At 38.7% G+C, this 11,124-nt stretch overlaps 1 pseudogene; it reads left to right on the top strand.

Moving 5' to 3' along the window:
• The first annotated feature begins 9,732 nt into the window (after nt 1-9,732).
• On the top strand, nt 9,733-10,633 carry LOC140509499 (eukaryotic translation initiation factor 3 subunit K pseudogene; annotated as a pseudogene).
• The last annotated feature ends 491 nt before the right edge of the window (nt 10,634-11,124 follow it).

Here is an 11,124-nt window from a genome sequence, read left to right on the forward strand (position 1 = left end):
AAATAGTTGGACATTGGTACTATTAAGACCTCAACTGCCTGCAACAACTTGATCACACGATTACATAGCTGATAAGGTACAATTACAAAGTAATAGAGGGAAATGAGGACGCTACTATGGCATAGAGTGCAAAACACAGTATACACATTCATCTGACTACTGGGAATCAGTTTACATTCGAAGGTTGATTCCTTGTGATGGTTTGGAAACAACAGATGATAGTTTGAGAAACCACAAGAACCTGCTTCATTTAGTCAGAAGCAGTCAGAGCACCAAGATCATTGTGCAAATGATCATAATGGTTTTTAATTGCTGCAGAAACAAATCTGTAATGCTTCAAACATTCCCATCTTTGTTATCGCAGAGGAAAAATACATTTGCAACATAATTGAGCAATTATTTATTGCTTAAGGTATCACTAAATAATTTTCAGCATAAACCCCTTGGATCATTGTTAAGATTCCCCAACGATTTTACTAGCCACTAAATGGGAATCTGGGGCCCTCTTACTCTGGAATATCCCTTTGACCTGATGGATCCCAGCTCTCATAGGAAAGTTTTTTCTGGAGTTTCCATTTTGGAAAACCATGTCACAACCATGTAGCTGTTTGCTGTGTTGCCAACCTACCAATAAACCAAAGCCCTGTAGAATCAGGTTGACAAAACCAAATTTTTTGGTCTTAGCACTCCTTTACACTCATAAAATAATTGAAGAATCCCTCCATAGAGTTTTTACGGTGGTCATACTTAATGATATTTGCTGTATCAAAAATTTTAATGAATTTTTTTTCTTGAGGACTACCTAAAAGGGTCTCAGGGACCCACAGGAGTCTCCTGATCACACTTTGAGAACTGCTGGAGTAGATTATTATCTTCCTGGCACTCACTTCAACATGAATTCTTAATAGTCCATGACACACACTCCATACATTTCCTCCATTCTTTATTTTTTGATTAGCAACTCAAACCTCAACTCTCCTCTTATTGTTGGCATTAGACTCAGGAGGAAAAGATTCCCCTTTATCTGCATCTATCAGGGAAGACTAGAGAAGAGGAGTGCCAGAGCTGAGCCTTGAAGACAAAGTAAGATGTTAATTGGGGAAAGAAGATCAAGGGAGAAGATATTCTAGGCACAAAAGCAAAGAGGTGGAAAAATATAGACTATATTTGAGGGAGGACCAGTAGTCCAGAGCATAAATAGGAGAAATAAGTGTGTGATAACATAGGAAAGACTGATGAGGAATTATGTAATAGAACAAAGAAATAAATGAGTCTGTCTTCATGGTGTGTCTAAATATTGAAACATGTTTTGTGCAAGGTAGTTCCAATCACTAGAAACAACAAAACAACAAAAAATATGAACAAGCGGCAACTTGTCAATGGATGCAGTATGAATGGAATTTCATTGTCATCACTCTCTGTGAATAGTTCATTAGCATACATTGCATTGTTGTGATACCACTGGTAAAAATCCAAGAGGCTTAGAAAGTCCCATAAGTCCCTATATAGAAAGTCCCTATCACTACTAGTATTGTCAAATAGTCATATATGGCTAATTAGAAGACTCTGAAATCTCATACTAAATCAACCCACGTGGGGAGTGAAAATAGTGGCCTGCTTGCCTTTCTATGAGAGGAAGACTTTACCAGAGTCCTGGTGTCTTTCATTGATCTCATCTAAAACTACATCAGCCATCAAAGGATTTTGTGACCTCATCATTTTGGTAGACATTTGCAAGACAATCATACCAATAGCTGCAACTACTGGAGAGGACCCACCCAAATACTCAGGGAAAGAGGAGAAAACATGGTATTTATGTCACCCATTTGCATTTTTCCTAAGGTAAACTATAAGACTGACAGTTAAGTATATATTCACATTAATATAATATAGCCTAATTAATAAAATATCACAGAATCAAAGAATTTGAGAGTTAGAAGTAGTCTTAGTGGTCATCCATTTGAAGATCTCCAAAAGGAAGCCCATCTCTACCTCTGGGGACAGCCCTTTATGCTTTTCAGACAGTTCTCAGTGTCAACGAACACTTTCATGATACCAAAACTAAATTGTTCTTTTTGTCACGGTCACCAATTTATTCCTTATTCAGTGTCTTGGGGCCAAAGAAATCAAGTTTAATCCTTCTCCCCAGGATAGACTTTCAAATAATTGAAGACAGTTTATATGCCTCTCCAGTTTTCTCTTGTCCAAGGTAAACATAGCCAAAGGAGTTAGTACAAATTGATTTCTATGTGTCCATATGGGAAAGAAGAGTCAGCATAAGGAAGGCTTAGGCCATATTTCATTTAACACCTGGATAGATATATAATTAAAGGAAGAAGAAAACCTGTAAGTAATCAAAGTCAATTTAATATATCCATGAGTAGAGAGAGAACTATTGGTTTCTCACCTCAAAGGAAGGAAAGACAGGAAGCTTAATTTGTTTTTTGTTGTTGTTCAGATGTTTTCAGTATAGTGTCCTACTTTTCGTAATCCAATTTGGGGTTTTCTTGGCAAAGATACTGGAGTGATTTGCCATTTCCTTCTCCACTTCATTTTAAAGATGAGAAAACTGAAGCAAACAAGGTGAAATGTCTTGCCCAGGGTCACATAGCTAATAACTGTCTAAGTCCCAATTTGAACTCTGGTCTTCCTGACTTCAGGCTCAGTGCGCTATCCACTGTGCCACCTAACCATCTAGAAGTTTAATAAACTAATCTAATTTAGTTTCTATATTCTAAAAAGCCTTAAAAGACTTGAAAGAATTACTAGTATTCCAAAAGAAGACTCCCTCCTTGTGGTAGAAACAATGCCAATAGACTCAAAGCTTTCAAATCCTTTATATTAAAAGACCATATTAATCCAATTGAAATAGCCTATTTAAAAAGGCTAGTGCTACCATTAGTGGAAACTATGATAAATGCTACAGAAATCTAAGCCTGGAAGTCTAGGGTAAACCTTGGTCAAGGCCATTTGGCTCAGGTCTTGAAATCAATCATTGGATGTACTTTCCAAAGTATGTGTTTCTTTCATACAGTAAAATCCCATCATGTCATAATATTAAACAATGAAACTATACCAATGTTAAGACCCCAAACCCTGAAGTGACACTGTTATTGGGAGTATATTTCTTAGGAAATGTGCTATTACTTCCTAAGAACCAAGAGAACCAGTGATGTCTTGACTTGCACATGGATTGGATTTAAATGAAGCAGAGCTGTGCAAAATCCTTGGCCTCACTCTCTCTTCCTGAGTCATCGAAGTCCAGTGGTAAGCCAAAAGTCAGAACTGGGATGTAGTGGATGATACTGAAGCAAATGGTGGCAGGCTTGACTGTGAGACACAAAAGAATACAGATTTGGTATTAGGAAAGGTCTTAGAGACCTCCAAATGTAGTCTCTTTATTTCACAGATGAAGAAACAGCCCTACAGAAGTTGTGACTTGTCCAAGATCTTATAGCCAGCTAGAGGCAAAAACCCATGTACTCCTTGCTCACAGTCTAGGGCTCTTTCTGTGTCACCACACTATCAGGTTCACAGAGCAAAGTATCTGGTTGTTTGTCAGTGAATCTCGTTTGCAACCTGCTTTATCTTCAACCTCTCTAGATCTTTAGACTGATCGGCGATTGAAGGGTAGGGAGTGTCTGTATTAGTTATTATCACATACTTTAGTTCTTATTCAAGATTAAATTTTGACATATCTGCCAGGAGATTTAGCACTCTGGATTTGAAAGCCCTTCATAAACTGACCACTTTCCATGTTTCTAGTCTTCTTACGCCTTACTCCACTTCATGTGGTCTGTGATCTGGCTACTCAGGTATCTTCTGCTCCTTGGTTGTAATACTATGTCTCTCACTCCAAGCATTTTCACTGGCTATCCCCCATATCTAGTATGCTCTCCCTCCTCATTTCTACCTCCTAGCTTCCCTGACTTCCTTCAAGTGTCAACTAAAGTTTCAGTTCCGGCAAGAAGCCTTTCCCTTTCTTCCTTAATCTGAGTGCCTTCTGTTCTGGCCAGAAACCCTGAGGTCTTCTGATTCTTTTGAGAATGCAAACTAAGCCATTTTTTGCCTTGATTCTTACCTAGCCCTTAATCACTAAATGGATGTTGTCTCAGACAACCTGAGACCTGAGAAAGACCTTCGTTTAAAAAGGCCAACATCCCCCACTGCACCAGGGGCCATCACCAATTGTCCTGCCACTGGAATCCAAATGACTCAGGAAGAGAGAGTGAGATTGATGACTTTTCCTCACTTAAATCCAATTCACCTGCAAATTAAGACATCATCCTCCTGATGTATTCATCCTCTTCAAGAATGAAAGGTAAACCATCACCACCAAACTCATTCTCAATCTCTTTCTCTCCACATACACATATACACACACATGTATATGTGTCTCTGTGTATATACATATATGTATATACATACATGTGTACATGTGTATATATACTCACATGTACAAATGCACATATATCCACATATAGACCCACACGCTTGCTATCTATCTATATCCCTTGTCTGTACATAGTGGTTTGCATAGTGGTTAGACTATAAGCTCCCAAAGAGCAGAAATTGTTTTATGACTTTCTTTGTATCCTCATGTTTGCACACAGGACCTGGCACATAATAGGCACTTAAATGCTGACTTATGGATGAGGTGTCAGAATAAAAAGAGTTATATTAAGTTTGGGAACTAAAGTGTTGGGAAGAATACTCTGATACTGTATATCAGTAGAAATGTTAATTCCAAAACCTCTTCAGGGTCACTCAATACCCAGATAACAAACAAAGTAAAATTGGCAGGTTCACTCACATAACCAACTTAAATAATTTAGAACTGAAAGGAACCTTAAAATTAAAGAATCCATCTCATTTTATGGAGCTATAAACTGAGGTCCAACTGGGAAAATGATTTGCCCAGTCACATAGGTAGTAAGTAGTATCAGAGAGTGAGCTAAACAAAGGTCTTGTAGTCCAATATCTTTGGCATTATGTCATACTGTCTCTCCTTACTGAAAACTAAAAGTAGTTGAAGGCAAGATCATTAAGGACAGGGACTGTCTCACTTTGCATTTGTTTCCACCATACCTAGGATAATGTATCATACATAGTAAGTGATTAATATCAATTGATGGATTTGTTGATTATATACATCAACACTGTTTAATGTTATTGCTGTTCAGTTGTGTTTGACTCTTTGTGATCTCCTATGAGGTCTTGGTGGCAACGATACTTGAGAGGTTTCCTTCTCCAGTGGATTAAGGCAAACAGACATCAAATGACTTGCCCAGGGTCATACAGCTAATGCATGCCTGGGGTCAGATTTGAACTCAGGTCTCTCTGACTGCAGACCTAGCTCTCTATCTACTGAGCCACGTAGCTGTCTCTTATTATTTACTAACTATCAGTATTACTTCAAAGAAAAGAAAGTTAGCTTGGTTGCCCTCTTACATTTGTTCTTTAGTCAGTTGACATCTATAACATCTGTAAAATTAGAGTGTGAAAGTAGATTAGCTCCAGAGTTCACTTCAACTATAAAATTCTATGTTTCAACAATTCTATGACATTAAGCTATGACAGAAAATTCACTCTGTGCAAAGCATTGTTCTAGGTAGTGTTAGAAGAGTCAAAAGAATTAAAATTATTATCTCTAAGTATCCTTTTATGGACTTACCGAATAATTTGCATAAAAATTATTAAGTGCCAAGATTTTAAAGATTTATAAAGCTTTATAAATAACTAAATCTTAATTGTCACTTTTAAAATCAATCTCTTCAGTCATTTCATTATCTTTTCTGTACATCGTTGTATTCCTTTCAATTCATGACATTTCTTTGGCATTCACATACCTATAATTAGGTAGTTTCCATATAAAATATGTACAAAGATAGGATATAAAAAGAATAGCTAACATTTATGTAGTACTTGATATACATAATCATATTTAATTTTTACAATTATGAAATGTTATTAACCCAATTTTTAAAGTAAGAAAACTAATGTTTAGAAAGCTTAGGAAGCACCAAAGGTAGGATTCAAACCCAAGTTTCTACTTAATTCAGAGCCAATGATTTTTCCACCATACCATACAGTCTCTTTGAAAAATAAAGTGGGAGAAATCTCATACTGTAGAAAGAGAACTCTGAGGACATTATGAAGAAGTTGGTTGAAGATTTGGAGACCAAATCTGCTAAGCTTGAAACAATTTCTTGAGAATAATAACTGTCATCAATCATTTAAAAATCATTTATTAAGTGCTTCCTATGTATCAGGAAAGAGTCCTTGTTCACTAGGAGTCTACATTCCATTGCAGAGGCAAGATGTACTAATCTAAAGGTATATGGGAGAAATGCACATTCAATTTAAAGGAGTTTATAAAGGGAGGAAGTATATTAGCAGCAGGGAAATTCAGGAAAGGATTCATCTAGGAAGTGGATGAATGGTCCTTAGTTCTCAAAGATGATCAGTGACATCATTGAGGGTGATGTCTTGACTTACCCATGATTTGGATTTGTGAGGCAGAGTTGTGCAAAGTCATCAAGGTACTCAAACTGAATTTGAAAGAAAGCAGGAATTCTAAGAGTAGGAGGTGAGGAGACAGTGAATTCCAGGTATGTAAGAGAGCCAGTACAAAGTCAAGAAGAAAAAAAAATGAAGTCTCATGAATGAAAAACAGTAAGCAGGCTACTATGCTGGTTTCACAGAGTACATGTAGTAATGTATCAGAAAACTAGAAATATAGGTGGAGGTCAGCTTGTGAAGGTATTTAAGTGACAGTTATTTATATGTGATCCTAAAATAGGGAGCCCTGAGAAAGATGAGGGAAAGAGGTGATGCCATGGTCATACTTTCACATTAGAACAGTGGTAACTGTGTGGAGGAAGTGTTGGAAAGAAGCAACTTCAGGTTAAGAGTTTAATTGAAAGGTTATTTTAGTAACCCAATCTAGCTCTAAATGATGAGGGCTCGAAATAGGGCAATAGCTATGTGAATAGAGAGGAAGAAACACATAAAAGAAATATCATACAGAAAGAAGATTTGGCAACTGACTGGTTATGTTGGGTGGCTAAGAAGTAAGAGCCAAGGATGACACTGAGGTTGTAAACCTGGATAATGGGGGAAAATGATGGTACCTTTGAACCTAGGTGGTAAAATGAATGATAACAAAAAAATAAGGAAGTTCAGAAAAGGAGGGGGCTTGGAGAGGTAAGAGATCATGACTTCTATTTTAGACATATGTAAGTTGATTGCATGATATCAGGAAATAAATGTCTCACAGGAATACTTAAGATAGAGATTAGGGTGTGCTGGGTAGATGGTTCTGGGAGTCATTCTTAGAGAGATGGTAAGTGAACCAGTAGAGGTTGATGAAGTCACCAAGTAAGAGAGCAAGAAGGAAAAAACAGAAGATCCTTAGAGTGTATCCACAGTTAATGTAGTTGAAGGGAGGAAGTAAAATACAGGTGATGGATAATGGATAAGCAAAGAAGACTGAAAAGGAGTGTTGAGACAACTAGGCAGAGAAGCAGGAGAAAGTAGTATAATAAAAATGCAGACAGGAGAAAATATACAGGAGGAGAGGGTCCTCAACAGTGCTACGGAGAGTTCAGGAAGGATGAGAAGTAAGAAGAGGCCCTCAGATTTCACAATGAAGAAATCATTGATAACTTTGGAGAGAGTAATTTCTGTTAAATTGTGAGATTGGGAACCAAGTGACAGAGGACTTGGGAAGAGAAGTAAAGGAGAAAAGGGGGAGGCACTAAGCAAAAATAGTCTTCTTCAGGAGTTTGAATGAGAAAAGAAGGAGAGATACAGGATGATAGCCATCAGGAATAAGGGTATTTATTAAAGATTTTGAGGATGTGGGAAGATATTAGTTTATAGGTAATAGAGAAGAAACAAGTAGAGAGAAATGGAAGATCAGGGAAGGGAGACATGACAATGAAAGCAATTTTCTGAGGAAAACAAGAGGGAAAGGATTAATGCTACATATGAGGTGATTAGCCTTGGACAGGAGAAGGATCAAAAACTGGAGAAAAGGAGTAATTGTGGGAGATGATGTCAAAGGGTTGTGAGATGAGAAATGGAGAGGACTCTCAGTGAATGGTCCCAATTTTTTCAGTAAAATGTGAGGTAAAGACCTGAGTTGAGATTGATAGAAGAAAGGGCATATTGTGAGAGGTTTCATTACAAATTCTGAGCCATAGTTGTGGGATCTTTCATGTACTGAGCATTCACTATATAGTTCTCTTGCATTTTCAATCTAACATATTTTAAGATTACTAAGCAAAAGAAAGAAAAACTTTTTTTGTTATTCAGAGTTAGTATAGTAAAAGCAGTAAAACTGCCTATAATTCAAACCACAGATATATTTGGGGATGAAAATGGAAGATTACAAAGTGGTACATAGAAGGGGCAGAGTCAAGATGGTGGTGTAGAAGGAGAGACCTGCTCTAGCTCTCCTCCCATAGCCTGTTAAAATACCTGTTAAAAATTACTCTAAACAAATTCTACAGCAGCAGAAGCCACAAAATGACAGAATGAAAGAAATTCCCAGCCTGACAGCCTGGAAGGCCAACAGGAGAAGTCAATTGCACCGGGCTCGGAGCAGAGTGTAGCCCAGGCTTGGCCTTGCAGTGTGGCAGGGACAGGACTGGAGCAGGTTTCAGGGTGCGGAATCATGGGCAGCAGCTGTGGATCCCAGATTTCTCAACCCCCAAACACCAAAGACCACTTCAAAGGTCAGTGAGAAAACTCTTTCACCTGAGTGAGAAAGGAACACGGTCTGGTCCTGGCCTCAAGGCAATGGCAGTCACTTTGGAAGCAGCAGCAGCTTACATTATTTTAGCCTTCAGCCTAAAGACCTGGGGGGAATTGAGCAGCTGATCTGGATCTCAGCCCTGAGTGGTGGCCCTGGGGTGAGGAAGAGCGTTGCTGTGGTAGAACTGGTGGAGGCTCTGGAGAGGGAATTCCACTCATAGATCCTGAGCAGAAAAGCTTGCGGTTGCTTCCAGACCAGAGTGCAGGCCAGGAGAGGAGTAAACTCTTCTCATTTGATTGTGCCACCTTGGAGGAACCATGAACTTACAGATCCCTAAAATAAACCCTCCATTTGACAAAGGACTCAAGAGTCAAACAACTGGCTGGGAAAATACACAAAAAGGGGGAGGGGAGAATATAGAAGTTTATTTTCTTGGTGAACAGGTATTTTCTTCCATTCTTTTGGATGAGGAAGGACAAAACATACCATCAGAGGAAAACATCAAAGTCAAGGCTTCTGCACCCAAAACCTCAAAAATAAATATGCAGTGGTCTCAGGCCATGGAAGAGCTCAAAAAAATATTTTGAAAATCAAGTAAGAGAGGTGGAGAAAAAATTGGGAAGAGAAACAAGAGTGATGCAAGAAAATCATAAAAAGCAAGTCAACAGCATGCTAAAGGAGACCCAAAAAATGCTGAAGAAAATAACACCTTTAAAAATAGACTAACCCAAATGATGAAAGAGGTCCAAAAAGTCAATGAGGAGTAGAATGTTTTAAAAAGCAGAACTAGTCAAATGAAAAAGGAGGTTCAAAAGTTCACTGAAGAAAATAGTTCTTTAAACATTAGAATGGAGCAGATGGAATCTAATGACTTTGTGAGAAACCAAGAAATTACAAAATAAAACCAAAGGAATGAAAAAATAGAAGACAATGTGAAATATCTCATTGGAAAAAAAAAATTGACCTGGAAAAAAAGATTCAGGAGAGAGAAGTCTAAAATTATGGGACTACCTAAAATCCATGATCAAAAAACGAGCCCACTTCCGGTTCCTGTTGCTGCTCCAGACCCAGTCTCGGAGTCTGCGTCTGCTTGTGAAAAGGAGGAGGCCATGGCGCTGTTCGAGCAGATGCGCGCCAACGTGGGGAAGCTGCTCAAGGGCATCGACAGGTACAATCCTGAGAACCTGGCCACCCTGGAGCGCTACGTGGAGACCTAGGCCAAGGAGAATGCCTATGACCTGGAAGCCAACTTGGCTGTGCTCAAACTATACCAGTTCAACCCGGCCTTCTTCCAGACCACAGTGACAGCCCAGATCCTGCTGAAGGCACTTACCAATCTCCCCCATACGGACTTCACCCTGTGCAAGTGCATGATTGACCAAGCTCGTCAAGAAGAGCAACCCATCAGGCAGATCTTGTACTTGGGAGACTTGCTGGAGACCTGTCATTTCCAAGCTTTCTGGCATGCCCTAGATGAGAACATGGATCTCCTTCTCCTTAATGGCATCACAGGTTTTGAAGACTCTGTCCGAAAATTTATCTGCCACGTTGTGGGCATCACGTATCAACATATTGATCGCTGGCTGCTGGCTGAGATGTTGGGAGATCTGTCAGACAACCAGCTGAAAGTATGGATGAGCAAATATGGCTGGAGCTCCAATGAGGCAGGACAGGTCTTCATTTGCAGCCAAGAAGAGAGTATCAAGCCCAAGAACATCATGGAAAAGATCGACTTTGAGAGTGTTTCCAGCATCATGGCCTCCTCCTAGTAACTCCTCCTGCCCAGTGTCTCCTATTCTCTGCCTTCTGTTTCCTCTTACATACAGCCAGCTTCTTAAATAAAAGCCCTTTACTTCCTGGCAAAAAAAAAAAAAAAGAGCCCAGATATCATCTTTCATGAAAATATCAAGGAAAACTGCCCTGATATTCTAGAACCAGAAGGTAAAATAAATATTGAACAAATCAATTGCTCACCTCCTGAAAGAGATCTGAAAAGAAAAACTTGTAGGAATATTGTAGCAAAATTACAGAATTCCCAGGTCAAGGAGAAAATATTGCAAGCAGCCAGAAAGAAATAATTTGAGTATTGTGGAAATACAATCAGGATACCACAAGATCTAGCAGCTTCTACATTAAGGGATCAAAGGACTTGGAATATGATATTCCAGAAGTCAAAGGAACTAGGATTAAAACCAAGAATCACCTACCCAGCAAAACTGAGTGAAATAGTTCAAGGGGAAAAATGGTCATTCAATGACATAGAGGAGCTTCAAGCATTCTTGAGGAAAAGACCAGAGCTGAATAGAAAATTTGACTTTCAAACATAAGAATCAAGAGAAGCATGAAAAGATAAACAGGAAAGA

This window comes from Notamacropus eugenii, chromosome 6 (assembly GCF_028372415.1).
Source record: "Notamacropus eugenii isolate mMacEug1 chromosome 6, mMacEug1.pri_v2, whole genome shotgun sequence".
Classification (NCBI taxonomy): Eukaryota; Metazoa; Chordata; class Mammalia; order Diprotodontia; family Macropodidae; genus Notamacropus; species Notamacropus eugenii.